The sequence below is a fragment of the Falco punctatus genome (assembly GCF_963210335.1).
Source record: "Falco punctatus genome assembly, chromosome: 12".
Lineage (NCBI taxonomy): Eukaryota > Metazoa > Chordata > Aves > Falconiformes > Falconidae > Falco > Falco punctatus.
Window position 1 is genome coordinate 8,663,114 of NC_137592.1, and position 16,540 is coordinate 8,679,653.

The window sequence follows — 16,540 nt, forward strand, 5'->3', positions numbered from 1 at the left end:
TTTAAATTGGATTGTGCCTGTTTGATTTATGCTGGTATGTAAGTGCACTCGGCTCAAGTGTTTGTGGAAGCATGGACAGTATCCTCTTGCACTGTTTGCTGTTTGTTTTCTGCATATTTTGTTTAAGGTTTGGAAACAAATTACTGAATACATTATAACAGCATTGTCAGTTGTAGGGTACTGGGAATAGACGAGTCTGTTGTGCAGTCTGAGAATATAATTAGGAACAAGAAAAAAGCCATATATTACTGTAACATGGTAAATGGTGGAATTGCTAGATTGTCTTGAGCTCACTTGGCTCAGCTTAGATGCACATAAAACCCATCAGCAGAAAACTTTTCACTTGAGCAGTATCAATGCATTTTAAGAGGAAGCATTCCCCCGGTGTTTGGATTGCAGGCCAGAGCTCTGTGTGTGCTGATATTTCAGGAAACAAAATACATGCAAATACCCTTTTTTTTCCAGCACCGTTTCTGACGGTGCAGTACGTCTGATGTCGCCGTGGTTCTAACGATGGTGACAACTGCCTTGGTCGTGCATAACGTGCATCAGCCTGCAAGCTGTGCAAACCCTATTAGCCGCTTTTAAAACGAGTCCCAAACCCAGTTATATAGATGAATATTTAATTTATTGCTGTGAAAAATGAGAGGAAAGAAGTGGCTTATCAGGTTCCATACCAGTTCCTTTCCTTGTGTTTGAGTTTTATTTCTGCTCCCCCTGTCTGCTTATAGAAATGCCACTTGATGCTTCCATCAGTATATTGTTCTCAGCTGTAGCGTGCAAATACCATCAATGTTTTAGTATCCCAAGACACTAGAGATTAGCTTTTTCCTTTTTGATTTTGTTATGACAGATACATTTGAAACCTCCGTTCTGAACAAAAGCGCATGGATGTTGGAAGCCGCTCTGTAATGCAAGTTATAAAGAAAGAAGCATATTGCAGTGGGAAAGACTGAAGAAGAAATGCATTGAAATTGAGTACTGCTTTGTAAAATGTAATAAATTTAAATGAGGAAAAAAAGAAGGCTGAATATAAGCAAATGTATTGCTAACTGCTCTGGAATGAAATAGGATGGACTGGGGGCTCAGATGTGTTCCTGCTTTCAGAATCCTGTTTACTTCCAAATCTATTCTTGGGTTGATTTATGCCTTGCTGTCCACAGGCCAGGAGACTGTGTGCGGTAGTGGCAGAGCGATCAGGACTGCGCCCCTGTAGCGGGGGGTGTGGTACATCTGTAAGCCCGTTGTTGATAGCAGGAGTCACATCTGCACTACCATTTTTGGACTGCATCTTAAACAGAGCATATATCAGCCTGGCTGGTCAGTGCTGCCCGCTCTGCTGGGGGCGGGGATCTCGTGCCCCAGCACGCGGGGTGCCGTGCCGTGCTGTGCCGTGCCGGCCGGTGTGCCCTGGCACAGCCTGTCCTCCTGTCGCCCGCCATCTGCGAGGCCGTTACCTGAACGGGAGCGGGTGGGAGGCAGTGTCTGTCTGAAGATGCTTGCTTGAGTGGTGCAGGGATGAGGTAATTTTATAGCGTTTAATGGGACGCATGTGACTTGAGTTGCTGATGCAGATACACAGACTTATGTGCTGATGTGTATGACAGGCGTGCAGCCTCCTTTGAACCCTCCACCCTGCCCTGCATTATGGAGATGCAACGAGGTAACACGCATCCCTTCGTGGTCGCAGTCCACCCACGCGCACCATATGCATAATTTTTCCATAAAGGATGACTGTCGAGATGTATATGATCTGAATTTAAGACGGTTGCACGTACTCTTATTTTTCGCACACACAACTGTTTAGTTACATAATTCACCTAATGAAAGCTAATTGTTGAACACACGAGTGAGGCTACTGCATTTTGAGAATGCATAGTGTGATTTTTTTTTTTTTAAATGAAGGTCCTGATATCTGTTATCTCATTTTTCTATTGCTCAACTTCATTGGGTGGCTTGCATTTGTTAATATAAATGCTGTTGTGGGAATTTTTATGAAGTATGACAATGTTTGCATACCATGTTACAGGTAAATGGTCGGCTTTTTAGAAGTGCTCATTGTTGGGTGCATCTCATCTCACTTAAGTTGGTGGTAAATCCTGCGTTAGTATCAAAACTAGTACAGTTAAGGTAACACACCAGCACTGTTTGAGATCATGCGCTAAGAAGGTGTCTGTCTGCTTACAGGACTGACAGGATAACAAGCTCATTGCTTCTGTTACAATGCTAGTATTTGTCTATTTGCATAATATAAAGCAGTAACACTTTAATTTACAATTCATGAATAAGCCTTTCAGACAGCGGTTTCAGACATGACTGAAATTTGAGAATGCTTCTCAAGTAAATTGCTGGTTTTGAGCACATTTTGTTATTTATTGGGAAGCTGAAATTACACTCAGATGCCCAAGCCCGAAAACAGAACATAATTTGGCATTTGTGCATAAATGGTTCCTGAACAAGGATGGTGGGGAAAGTACTGAAACAATTCAGTGTTTAGTTGTGCACATTAATAGGTAAACTTGGTTATTCTGTGCTTGCATTTTAAACTTGTCAGTTTTGTTAATTAGGTGGCTATAAAGAAAAGAGGGTGCACTTAAGGAGAGTGAATCGAAAGAAACTTTTTTTTTTAATCAATATTTAAGGGTAATGCTAGTACCAGGGAAGTGCTGCTTCTTTAGAGCTGTAAGGAGCTCTGGTAGGTTTGGAAAGGACCCCTGTGTGTACTCTACTCAAGTAAAGATATTGCTGGAGCTTTTCCTGTGGTTGCTGTGCTGGCTGTCTCGTTTAAAAGTGAGATAAAGCCTGAGGTGGGGCCTGGGAAGCGTGTGGTGGTGTTGGTGTTCATGAACTGCATGAACCTGTCTCCCAACAGCAGGATCGTGGTGTTCCCCAATGCCAGGAAAGTTGTGTGAAGCCGAATGTAGGAGTAGTGGCAGATGTGCTGACTGAAGAGCTGCACTGGTAGATGAAGAGCTGAAATATAGATGGAGGGTAAAGTCATGTGTGATGTCTGTGATAAACACGATAAAAACTTGCTGAGGAGCAGCTTGGATTACAAAGAACTTTTTGCCTCTTTCATGTCTCATGATAATTAAATGGTCCATTTTTATTCAGCTTCTTTCAAATGGGGTTCCAATTAAGCAATAACTAATGAGATAGGAGATTAAGCATCAGCGAATCTCTGGTGGTCAGAGGTGTTCCCAGGGCAAAGTCCAAAAATGTTTTTTAAAATTTGTTTGAAACAAAACAAAAATAGTTATTACAGAAACAGGAGATGGATTCTGTGAGTGTAAATGCAGATTGAATTAATTTTCTTAGTGTTACGCTGAACTGAAAAAAAAATTAAATTAAATATGTATCCTTTTTGATGTGGTTGCTGTATCATCACCGCAAATTTTAACAAATGCATCTGTAACCAGATAAGAAGATGCTATCAGGCATTTTTAATTTTAATTAAGGTTTAACCTATTGGAAGAATATATATTTAAAGAATTAATTAAAATGCTGTTCACTGTATAAGAGATTTCAGTATAGGAAATGAGTTAATTGTGCTATCATAGGGGATCTGTGCTTTGCAAGCTGTTTTGTGATGCTAAAAAAGCATCTTCATTTGGATGATAGGGACCTCTCGGGAGAACCAGAAGATGACGGTGGCTGCCTTTCGTTTTAGTTTGAATATAAGTAGTCACTGGTCTTGCTGCATCTGTGTGCATCAAACATCAGTTTCTGTTTTTCTTCTGGGTGGGTGGCTGGCATAAATGCTCAAAATACTTGAGATAATTGGGCATAATTTGATTGCATCACAGTAATCCTGTATCGTGCGAGAAGGGTTTTTAAGGTGGCTAAAATACCCTTAAAGACTGAAGTCTTTCAACACTGTAATTCTTGATAACCTTGTATTGCCGCAAGTTTATTTTTTTCGTTCTGTTGAACATACGAAGTTACTGCTGGAGTTCCTCAAGGATCAAATCGTGCCTTATTTAATATTTTCATTAGCAGCCTTTACAGAAGAATTAGAAGCCTGCTAAATAAATTTGCCAGCTCCAAAGCCGAGAGATGTTGGCAAGGCGGAGGAGGACGGGATTGTTATGTGAGAAGAACCACTTTCCTCTGCCATTAATTTGTTTCAGGAGTATGTCATGTGTTTAAGGACTGATGATATTAATTTCTTCTATAAGCTCAGCCTCATCATTTGGGAGCAGCAAAGAATGAAGGTGTCCTACTTGTATTTAGGAAGATGTGTTTAAGCTGCCACAGGTCAAGGAAGGGCGATTGGGATGCTGGTGGAAGGCTTGGCCAGCCTTTTTATAAGCATCATAGAAGAGCTTGGCTTCAGCCTGGAAAAACAAAACCTGAGTGGAGACAGGATTGCTCTCCATCTGTACATGGAAGGGGTGGGGGAAGCACAGTTATTTAAGCTAAAGGATGGTTTTAGGAGGAGGTGTTGGGTGTAAATCCGGAATCCACTTTGGCTGGCAGGCAGGTTATTTCTCACCCCGTGTGGTGCATCCCCGTGGGCACGGTGCCTTGAGCATTAACTAGTCTTGGCAAACCTCAAGGTCAAGTGTTGGAAATAACTTTCTTCAGAGCACATTGATTGGGGAGCTTGCTTTAAATGATTTCTTTGGAGAAAACAGAACTTCTAGAGGAGAAGTATTTAAAAAGCCAATGTAAGACATAGGCAGCCCTGTCTTCCTTAAGGATTTACTGCTGCTCTTGGTGGTTGCGTGGACGTGCCAGACTTCTTCCAACACCTCTGAGTAGGTGCCAGTCTGTCAGATTAGCTCAAATAAAATAAACCTTTCCCCCACTCCCTGCCTGCTATCAGCCCTTTGAAAGAATTACCTTTTAAAATGTACTGGGGTGTTCGCCGGGCTTTTATTCTGCAGTTCTAAACTGGTTTTTAAATGAGCAGAGAGGAGGTGAAAAATGTTGGCCACTTTTAATACCGTCATTTAATGATCTCATCCTTTGAGCCAGTGTTTGTGGAGAGATGGCTTATCTTGAGCTGTTCTCTCCTTTCCTTGCCCATTTTCCATGAGAGTGTCTCCTATTGTGTTAAGCCAATAACCCTTTTTATATAGGTCAGCGCATAGTATTAATGAGCTTTTATACTGTGGTTATAAATGTCACACGTTTCTTAGTGTAGGAGTGGGGAATAGAAAATATTGCCTGGATTTGTTCTTTTCTTTCCAACAGTACATGTGTGAAACAGTTGATCTTCTGATAGGGAAAAAAAATAAATCCCTTTGATTAATCAGAGCCTTTTAGCTTTTGTCATTTAAAATGCAATCCCAAAGACCAAACATCGTGGTGCTTGCCCTCAAAAGCACCTGCTTTAGGGAGATATGAAAAAAACAAAGTTTTTGTGAGATAGGTGTACCTGTAATGAGATAATTTGACAGGACAACCTGCAAATGTAGGTTGAGCACTTCAGTCTGGTGAACCCGCAGTATGTTCACAAGTGCTTGGCTGCGAGGAACCTCTGCTAGCAGCGGAGCCACTTGGGTTTTATTGCTGCCTCAAAAGCCAGCAGAATTAGTGCTGATAGAGATGATGAATGTGGCAGGCTTGGCTAGTATGCTTGACTTGTCCATATAGATGGCAGGTATAAGAAAACATATTGCATAGTCCAGAAAACAAAGTATTAGGAAAGGTATCCAGGTGGTTCATAGAAGGGAGATGGTAGCAGCTCTCCAAGCTCTGGCTCCTGCCTTCCTGAGCATCTGGATTGCAGAGCACCCCTGGTGACATCATCCTTCAGAGTTTCTGCTATTTCATATCCTCCAGCAGCAACCACTCCAGCACAGCGTTAACTCCTGGTAGGGTGAGGTAGCCCTGGTGCTGTCACTTCATTTTGTTTTCAGCCAGTTATCATAGTAAACAAAGGGTTGAACATCTGCAATTTTGCTTTATCAAGTGGTCCTATAATGCTGCAAAGAAAAAAAAGGGGAAGCTGAACACGTTTGAAAGTAGCTTAATAAATTAGTATTAGTATTGTAATTTGCTCAGTCTTTACTTCTGGATTTTGGCTGCTTAGCAAAAATTGTTTGGAAGAGCTATTAATTTTACCATAAGAATGATGATACTCTATACAGAAAAATATCTGACCATATGTTTGTGTCTTTATATTAAAGGACAATGACTGATGAAATTAAATTTAAAGGGGAAAATAAATTATTATTATTATACACTATACTTCTGAAGAAAATGGAGAACAGATGGATTTAGAGCCCTAATTTTCTCATTTGCACTGCGGCTGTGCATAATACATGCTTTTTGAGAGTTCAGGGTGTCAACTGGAGCATTCTTGAATGGAAAAGTAAATATCACAAATTTTGCAGCGTTAAACAGACAATCTGATATGTACTTGTGTGAATTTCAGTATTTTATAACTGGTTTCATATCTGGTTAGTACATTTTACATTCCTCTGGCATATTGTGCCGATTCCTTCTATTGCTGCTACAGTTGAGCAAAGAATTGCTGGTCCCTTTCAAGCTGATTACAAGAACTTTGAAAAATCATCAGTGAAGAAAGAGTATTAGAAAAAGATCTTACGAAGCGCATTTGTAAAAGAGATTTTTCTGGACACAGAATATTTATAAGCTTTTTAAAAAATCAGGTTGGAATATGGAAGCTGGTCACTATAGTGGGCAGGATTTGTTTTGTTTGCTGTTCCCCCATCCCCATTCGCCCCCCCCTAGCCTTCCCATTTAATTTCCTGCTAGTTTTATTCTTATATGAAACACCTGCAGTTATCATCATTGCCTTTCACCATATAGGACATGTGGTTTTTTTTCTGGACAGGTATAACGATTACTCCTGCAAAACTGTCAATTTAACAACAACCCTCCCAGCACTTTGCAGTGTCCAAGGAACCTGCATCATCAGCATATAATCATGTATCACAGATATTAAGTAGCGAGTGATTTTTATCATTAGAGAAATAGTCAGATCTGGGTTAGCTCTCCGGTGAATTAGGGTTTAAAAGGTCTTGGACAACTTCCTAGTGCCCGTGTATCAATCGGCCACCTCCCTGTTGTGCTTCAGCAGTTCAGGGAAATACTGGCAGTTTTTCATGTGCTCTCCGAGTCCCGTGCTGTGGTTGCTCCCCTGTGAGCTCACAGGGCTGCTGTCCTTTTTCAAGAGGAATGCTTCAGGTTGGCACGTGGTGTCTTGGGATTGATGACAGGGCTGCTCTTCAGGTGTCTGTCCTGCACCTGAACAAGTGACGTGCCATAAGTTTATACTGTTTACTCGTATTAGGTCATTGAGATGCATAATGCCCTAAAATAACCTTGGTCCTCCTCTTAATTTTTCTGTTGACAGACCCAAAAGAAGAACAAAAAAAATTTGTCTTGTAAGAAGAGTTGGGTTTTCTGTCTTGGCAGTGTCTGAAAATCACTGGAGGAGCTGAGGACCGCTCTATGTCTTCCTGTTCTCGCTGCCATTGAGCCTGTGGTCCTTTTAATGTAGCACTAACCAGCTCAGCCAAATGGTTAATGGCGTGGAGATAGCTTCATGTTTGTTTGGGGGTTTTTGTGTGAGGTGAAGCAAACTTCAGTAATCCCCCATCTGATCGTGGAGAATAAATTTGATGTTGCTTTTGGGCATACTTATTCCATATCCTTTTTCTTTCTTGTTTTTAGGACATAAGTAGCATTAATTTGCACCTGCATGGTGCTTCTGTCTTGATTACTGAGCAGGCTGGATCATGTGAAGATTAGCGATGATGTCTTGAAAGATCAGACACTTGTTGGTGCCTTTAAAATTCTCTGATTTTTTTCTTCCTTGTCTGATGAAGCCCCGCAGTGAGATGTCAGAGGCAGCTTCCTACAAATGCAAAAGCATTAGAGAACGTGACCTTGGGTTTGTTGGTCAGAGGAAAGTTTATCCTGATTTTTTTTTTTTTTTTTTTTTTTGCAAAGGAAGCAGTAAGTGTGGCTGTCCATTGACCAGACCTAGCACAGGTAACAGCACCTGCTGGAGCTTCTTCTGGGCAGGGCAGAAAATCTTCCCCTCTCCATACCAGCATTTTAGCAGGTTGTGAGATATGTGAATAAATGCCTTGGCAGGTCTCCAACATCTGTTGATGCCCGGCATGGTTAATTCCCTATTTTCGTTCCTGGGAAGGCTCGAGCACATCCTAGATGGGTTCATCAGTTCATAGTGATGGACCTGAGCGTACCCAGAGCAGCTTCTGTTTTAAAGCATTTTCATATTGGTCATCTTTAAGCACCAGGTTATGGTAGGGCTGTAGAGATTTCTATGAATTACTCTGAGAGACTACACATTTTATTCATAGATCAACTTGCAAAACTTAAGAAGAGGTTGGTGATGTGGGGATTTGACCTACTATGTTGCTAGAACTAGCAAGTGAAACAAAGTAAGAAATATTTTTAAGAGCTAGATTTATTTTGCTTCTCTTGAAATCCCCTTGCCGCTGAAATCTTAGCATCAGCCAATTGCTGCAGAAGTTTTGCATAATCCAAACCAGGCTTTTGTTAATACTTCACTAGCATCCTTTCAACCCACTGAATGCATTTTAATTGATTTGGAGGGATTATATTGAAGGATAAAGTTAGTCTTTATTAGCAGAAGGAGAACAATAGCTGGTTTTTGTGGTTTTTTTGGTGGGTTTGTTTGTTTGGGTTTGGGTTTGTTTTTTTTTTTAATAAACCCACAGTATTTAATGTGGCAGTCAGTGCTTTCAGTAGTGTTAGGTATTCTGTGGAGGAAAAATAAAATACCTGTCAAGAATGTGCTTATTATGGCAGCTTGCCCAGAGCTAAACTCATTGTAATGAAATCTCCTGGACTGGAACGGGGTACTGTTCACACTATTCGCCTCCTAAGTTGTTTTTGCAGTGTGTAAACCCAAAGCCAACAGCTGTCAGGTCGCAAATGGCTGAAGAGCTGTGTGGTGAGGCACTGCCAGGCTTGCAGGGCTCCCATCCTTTAGAGGAGGTGTCTGCCGGAGCCTGGAAGAGCTGAAAGGGTGGGATTAGAAGAGCTTACATCCTTTGACTTTGTACCGAATCACTGGATTGAAATCAATTTGATAGGTGCTTTTTGAGGATTTTGCAGGGTTAGTTGTTTTTTGATTTGTTTGGGATTTATTTTGAAGTCTCTGGAACTATACGCTAGGTTGCTTGCTCTCTAGTTTTGCAGCAATGCTAGTATTGAGTTTAAAGCAGACATTTAAGACAATCAAGCCTATACTTAACATATCAGTGGGGTCTCCTTCATGGCATGTGGGGTATCACCTTCAAATTAGTATCAAAGAAAGTGACTCCCTTCCCAACATGATGCAGTTGCTTTGGGAACAAGATGCATTTCTTGCATGAGCAGCTTGATAGGTCCTTTTGTATATATAGCTGGGTTTGTGGAAGCTTGGATGCTTCTGGTTTTTTTGTTTTGGTGGGTTTTTTTCCCTATCAGTACAACAAGGAATCTACCTGCAGCATATTGTAGCATGCTATTTTCCCTAATTAGCATCCTAGTGTAATGTCTTTCCTTCCTTTCCCTCTCCCATCTCTAATACCCTAAAAGATAAATTGACAAATCGCTTCTTGTGCTTTTAATATTTAATGACTAAAATGATACAAAAGGTAAGCCCGTTGATAACACAGGGGAAATGGGAAGATGCTGATGAACCATGCTGCACAAACTTCTGTTTACCTCTATGCAGACTATGTATTGAAAAATGTTGAGGGGGGTGATGGGGACTTAATTAAAATGTACTCATGACAGCTAGCATTGGGTATGAATTCAATTAGACAAAACTTTAAAATTTTATTTTACAGGTAAACTGGGCATTATGTCATATCACCCATGCTTGAAAGCTATGTCGTTTGTTCTTTGGGTGGTTTTTTTGTTTGTTTTTTTTTTGTTTGTTTGCTTGCTTGGTTTTTTGAAATGTAGCATAGGATAGGAATAGATTTCAGAGTTTGGAACAAAACTTTTTGGAGAAAACCAACAGTTTGAGACAATTTTTTTTTTTTGACAAAACCAGTCCCTGTTGCTGTTGTTTAGGTGCATTTGGCTACTCTTAATGCCTGTCTGCACCCAAGGGACACTGATCAGTGCAGCCCTGTCAGCTGTTGGGTCTCCAGGCCAGCAGATAATGAGAAAGACCTGAGCACTTAGAGATACATATAAGCTATGATAAAGCACGTAGTTATTTTCAGTATAATTCAATTTTTGGTAGTGGAAATGTTATTTTGTGGTGTTGCACCTCTCCCCCAAAATTCTCTTTAATTGACCTTGTTTATTTGAACTTTTAAGTGCCAATATGGGCCAGAGGAAAGCAGCAGCACTGAAAGCAGTTGGTAAATAATTTGTGGTGTGCCTACCTTGGATTTAATTGCAAACTCTTCACGGAGGGTTTAGCACTATTCCAGTATGTATCAGCAAGTATGATTAGCAGTGAAGAGGTTTTTACATGCAAGACGGTTGTGTTTACCGAACAAACTGTCTCAATGAACTTAATTAAAAAAAAAAAAAAGAAAGAAAGGAAAGAAGACCTTAGAGGTAGTTATGGTCCTGCTAGTGCTCAACCTTCTCGACCCCTTAAAGTACTGACAAAAATTTTCTTGCAGTCAAAAGCAGCAAGACACTTACATGGGAGAGCTGAGGGGTCTGTCTGAGACGGCCATGGTTGAACTGCCCGAGGTCCTACCTGCAGTTCCGTCGCTGCCAGCACTGCCTTTTTTGCATTTATGTAAGGAAATTGCATGAGGTCAGCAATTCAGCTGCCCCGGTAGTATTCTCCTGTACCTGACTTTTCACTTTGGCTGAATTTCAGCAACCGAAACAACTTCCAAGATCTGGGAATACCATGGGGGTTTTTCTTATTTTGTATTTTGGTATTCTGTATGCCATTTCTGTATCGGGGAGAAATGAAAAGGTTTTTAGTGGATGAAGTAGGTAACATGCCATTAATGAGTTCTTAGAGTAAAATAATTACTTTAAAGACATTAGGCACAGAGGTTCTGCATTATCAGCTAATACCCTAAAATATGTTTACTTGCTGGGCTAGCACTTTCCCTGTATATGGCTTGCTTTCTGTTAATGAGCTCATATTCCTTATGGGCAGTAAAATATTCTGTCAGGCTTCAAACGTAAGTGCCTTCAACCTTTCTTGGGAAGGTTATTGTAACCAGGTAAACAAACCCCCACAGTTTCTGTACTTGTCCACATTATTACATCATTGTTCAAACTGTGTAGAAAATAAAAACAGACTGTTTCTAGTTTATTTCCTGTTAGAGCAGCGCGATGCAAGTAACTTTTGTTTCTAATTGATGTAGATTAAATAGGGGGTGAACATACAATGCACACAATTGAAAAGTGCATAGGGTTTATACAGGCTTGGGTTTTGCATGTACTTCTCCAGTTATGATGTGACTTATTAAATCCTTTGCTTTGTCAGAACGTCAGCATTCCTGGGTTGAAGGGTTTTGCCTTTTCCAAAATCTTTTATTTATTTACTTTGCCATTTACTCCATGGAAAAACAGCACAAGTTTAAGGAAGCCAAATAAATTCCACTTTACACATACAGAGTAGTAGTCTAAGATGGTATGTAAGGTAAGGACATGTTCTTTTACTGTCTTAGCTCTAATGCTTGTTACAGTAGTTAAGGAAATGATATTAATATAGCAGGCTCAGCTGGATAAAGGCTTAGATTTGATGTGGCCTGCTGTGTGTTACCCAGCCTGAAAGATTTCTGCTTCTGGTCCCTAACTGCATACGTAAATACAGCTGCTCATGTGCATCTCAAAATTAAAAAAGTCCCAAATTTTGAATAGGCTCTTACAGTGGTGAAAACTGACTGATCTCGCTAACCTAGCGCAATCCTTGCAACAGAAGCAAGACTTGAAGTTAAAATCCTGGAAAAGCGGTACTGTGAGGAGAGATGGGAAAGGAGTTTGTGGGGAGATCTTTAACCACACCAGCACCTGCCTTAAATATGTGTTGATGTGAGATAGGCGTTCACTTGAAATTGTCAACTTTTGCATCCAATGAAAACTGAAAGACTTGGAGTGAAATTATTTATGCCTCTTCAATTACAAAAACTGAGACAAGAAGAAACCCTAAACTAAACAAAACCAATCCCCACATCCCAAAAAACCCACCTGTTTTTATGTGGAAAGCTAGTTGCCTAGTAGGCATTTATCAGGGACTAATACCACTGGAGGAAATCAGTATTACATAAATCGTATGTGCATTTCTAATAGAAATTATTTTTTAAATATTTAGCATAAATTTAAGAAGTTAAATTATGCATAATATGCAAATAATTTCATCCTTTTGTAAATGATGTTCCCACAGTTAATGATTAGAGAGCATCATGCAGTCTCTTGATTTTGAACAATTAAACCTTCCACGGCTGTGTCTATAGATAGATATTCCTTAAGCTCAGCAAGGGGACGGGAGTGCGCACTAGCACTTGGCTATGATCTCCTCCCTTTTTCTGATTACTTAAGAGGGCTGTTCAGGACAGAGTAGCAGCCTATATGAACACTATCAACCAGCTTGAACAAGTCAGATTATTTAATTAGCCCTATTAAGACGCTTCTATTTTTATAACTTATTTATGAGTGTTCTTGCTAAGCTTAGAAGGTCCAGCTTCAGATTTCAAAAAGTGTTTTCGGTTCATGTTGTTAATCTTGAGGGGTTTCATACTGTGACTCCACTACGTTTTCATCCTAAGGAAACACAAAGGGGCTCAGAAAAGCAGTTGAGTTGGGTAATACAATTCCGTGTTTCTGGCCGGCAGGTTTCAGGTGCAGGACATTTACCATGTCTGTGCGTGATGGACATTTTTTCAGTTTCCAAAATGTGTGTTGCGTGCCTTTGCCTTAGACCACCAATAATCCAGAGGTGGTTATTTCTTTTAACACCCATTTTGTTGAAGTGTTTTGGTTTCCCCGTGGGGCAGGAATGTTTCTTAGTTGTCACTTAAAGACTACCTTAAAATGAGTATCTTGCTTGATGTCCAGTGCTGGTAAAATGCGGGTGATGTTTGTTTTGAGCTAGATGCTCTGTCACTCTTAGAGAGATCCATGTTCTTTGTATGGTTTTATCTATAGATTTTTTTTTTTTAGAGCAGGAATTGTTAAAATTAAACCAAACACATATTTACCAAAAGAAAAAAAACTTTCAAAGCAACTGTGTCCAGAATCTGATATCTGTGTTGTGGTTGTACCTTCAGAGTGTTTCAAAGGGCTATAATTTCATCGCAAGGGTAGAACTCCTTCTCCACTACCTCCAAAATTAAGTACATTTGCAAAAAAAAGTGTAATTTTTTCACAACTGAATGCAGTCAGTGGGCTTTTCCTTTCTGGCTGAACCACTCTGGGCTAGTTTGGAAGAAGAAAGTCCCCAGTGACTTTATGCTTTTAAAAAAAACAAACAAGTGCTGGCTTGTGGCTCGAAGCTTTTGTTATGCTGGTATGAGTAAAGAAACAGTTAATTAAACAAAGATCAGTCACAAGATGATGCTGAAACAATATATGGATTTGGAAGCAAGATTAAGGTGTTTTGGAAGCAGGGGGTATCCATGTGAATTACGGTTCCATCCAAAAGTATCCCAAACAAACGTGGTTTGGATAAATCCAGGCAAATGGCATCTGCCAGCTCACATTTGAAGGTTTTATCCAATTTCAGCTGCAGGTGAATATGCAAAATTGCATTCTCTTACTTAGTAGAGAAGTCTATATACATGCTTTAGTGAGTTATGTCATCAGTAAATTATTTTAATAGCAAATAAGGCTTTATTACTTTTGCTCTTGCTTTATTGCATTTGCTGCTCTACATTCAATATGTACAGCATTGGCACAATATAGCTTGCATGCTAGCTAGTGCATTAGCAGAAGAAATGGTAACTGTGTTCCAAGACCGTAATACTTTGAATTTGGTACTGTTAAAGCCAGGAGAAAACAAAAACAAAACAAAACAAACCCCCAAAACCAACAAAAAACCCCAACAACACAAAAAACGACAACAACAAAAACCCCAACAGTTGTTGCATTTGAGGCTGTTGTACAAAGCTAGGAAATAATAGCTTATAAATGAAGCAAATTCAGTTCTGACTGAAAAGACAAAATTATTATGGTTTCCAAAGTACCAGGTTTAGTTTTTGTGAGTCAGCTTTCAGGTAAAAACAGAACTGTGAGCAATTCAGGGTAGCAATATAAATAAAAATTAAGAGGTGATCCCCCGATAAAGAATGTAAAAGATACTTGGCATAGTATTTTAATATGGAGTATACCGATTAAATTAACCCTGCACAAAGGCTTAGACAACACTGAAAAAAAATCCACTCCTCGCTTCACTATTAAATATTGAACCGTACATGAAATAACATGGAATTAGAAAATTACTTGAGATAAGTTTTATGTGGATTAATGTTATTTTGATAGATGTGTTGAGTAAACTGCTCAGTGTAGTAATCCGATTTCCCTATGTATATAACTGTCTAATAGAACAGATTTATGCATGGTGCTAGAGAGCACTGCATGCTGTAACTGCAGGCTATGGTAAGTAGAAGTCTTGAAGAGATGGGCGTGACATGGAGCAGAATAGAAATTTATGTAAGTATCCAAAGGAAAAAAAAACAACCCAGAATTTACTTTGAAAGCAGCCTTTCATTTGCCACATTCTTAGTATTATGCACGTCACGTGAAAGTTGCTGTAGAACCTAAGGAAGATGTTATATGCATGGATGTGCCATTTCTTCCATCGACACCAACTGTGGCAGGAAGGCACCAGCTCTCCCTGCAAACCTGGCCGGGCGCTCTGCAGAAGATAGAATCCCTTGGCCAGGTTTTCACTCTTTCTAGTGCAGGTGAACTGGGAACAACTGGGCCAGCTTGTGGAAGTTGTTTTGGATTTGCATACTACTACCTCACAGTACATAGACTTCACATGAAAAGTCCTCGTATTTAAGTTTCATATATAGTTATCTCCTCCTCAAATGGCGATGTTTTTATAGCCCGTATGTGACCTTTGTATGGCATCACCCGAGATGCACAGCAGATGTACCATTACCAGGCTGGCTGCGGCTCAGGTGCCTCGGAAGAGGCACAGGAGGGTACTCACCCAGTGTTATTTCATTATCCTTTTCACAACACAAATTTGGAGTCACCTAGGAGAGAGTTTTTCACGTAAATAGCTTGAAAATTCAGCAAAACCTATTTAATTTGTTACCAGAGACCTGATGGCAAAGAACTTGTAATCTATTGCCAGCGATCTAGCCATTAAATGTATCTCCGATATGAGGTCCCTATACGCTAGCTCGGATGAAAACCAGCTCTGCCTGCGCCATCTGTGGCGGTTTTTCTTTCCTGCGTACCACTCGGGAAGCCTTCTGCAGAAGAACGTGATGAGGCTCAATGTGCTCAGTCTTGGCTTTCTTGCCCTTCCCTAGATTTGCATCTGATGGGAAAAAGAGAGCAAAATAGTCTTGTTTAGTGCATTGCACTGAGTGGAGCACACAGTTGTTTAGCGTAACGTGCCCCTTCCTGTCACTTTTGGCACAGTGGGTCCAATCAGTGCTCTGTGTGAAGATGGGATTTGTTTGAGGTTGGGAGGGAAGCACAGCGCTGCTTCTCCATCTAGGACTCCTCCACTGCTCAGGAACTGCAGGAGGCGTTTTTGAAGGTGAGGCTGAGGAAGCAGTACTGTGGCACAGGGAGTTTGCAGAGGACTTTCCCTGGGCACATCTGGAAAATGAGGATGAAGAGAGCTGCGTATTACTGGACATTTTGGGTCTGCGCAGTTAGATGGGTTGCTGGCAGAGCTGTTTGCAGGCTGACTGCTGAAACCATCGGTCTCCGTGTTGGTCACTTTTTTTCTTGCGGTCTTCCATCCTTTACCACTTTTAGGGGAAAGGACAGGGCAAGAACCGCTCAAGTTCTCTTAAAATAGAATTGCATTTGGTATATGTTTCTTCTTGTGTGAGATACTGTCCAAAATATTAAGTATTTTTCTGTATTTGCTGTTTCTGTTGAAAAAAATTGTATCTCTGGGGGCTGTAACTCCATGCCTTCCCTCCCTTTCATTGTTCACACACTTCGAAGTTATGAAAACTTGTTTTCCAGTAGTTAATAATGAAGAAATCCTGCAAGTGTAACACTGTCAAACAGAACAAAGAAAAAGGTGAAGCTCATGACCTGCGAAGTAGTAGGTTCTGAATGGGTTTCCTATCAGTGCACTGCAGAGGTACAGCATTATTTTGAACTAATTTTTCAACTTTATTCATCAATAAAACCAGTATTTTTCTTAGATAAGTTATGTATGAAAAAGTGGGTATTTTATTTTTTCCAGGGTTTTTTTGTGGTTTTTTTTTTGTTTGGTATTTTTTTTAGTTTTTAAAAGCTTGATACATGTAGCATTGGATCAAGGCACACACAGGACTGGCCAAAGGGCATACAAAGCACTTTGGTTTTTTAGTTGAAGAAACAAGTGATTATGGCAACAAAGAGCAGCTTGGGGGTTAAACATGAAACAGCCCATAGTTCAGTCGGAAGGCAGAAA

The 16,540-nt window shown here is 40.2% G+C and overlaps 1 protein-coding gene across 2 annotated transcripts in view; it reads left to right on the plus strand.

The window, feature by feature from the left end:
- MACROD2 (mono-ADP ribosylhydrolase 2) overlaps positions 1-16,540 on the plus strand; it is a 936,136-nt gene that overhangs the window by 133,120 nt on the left and 786,476 nt on the right. The window lies entirely within an intron of this gene.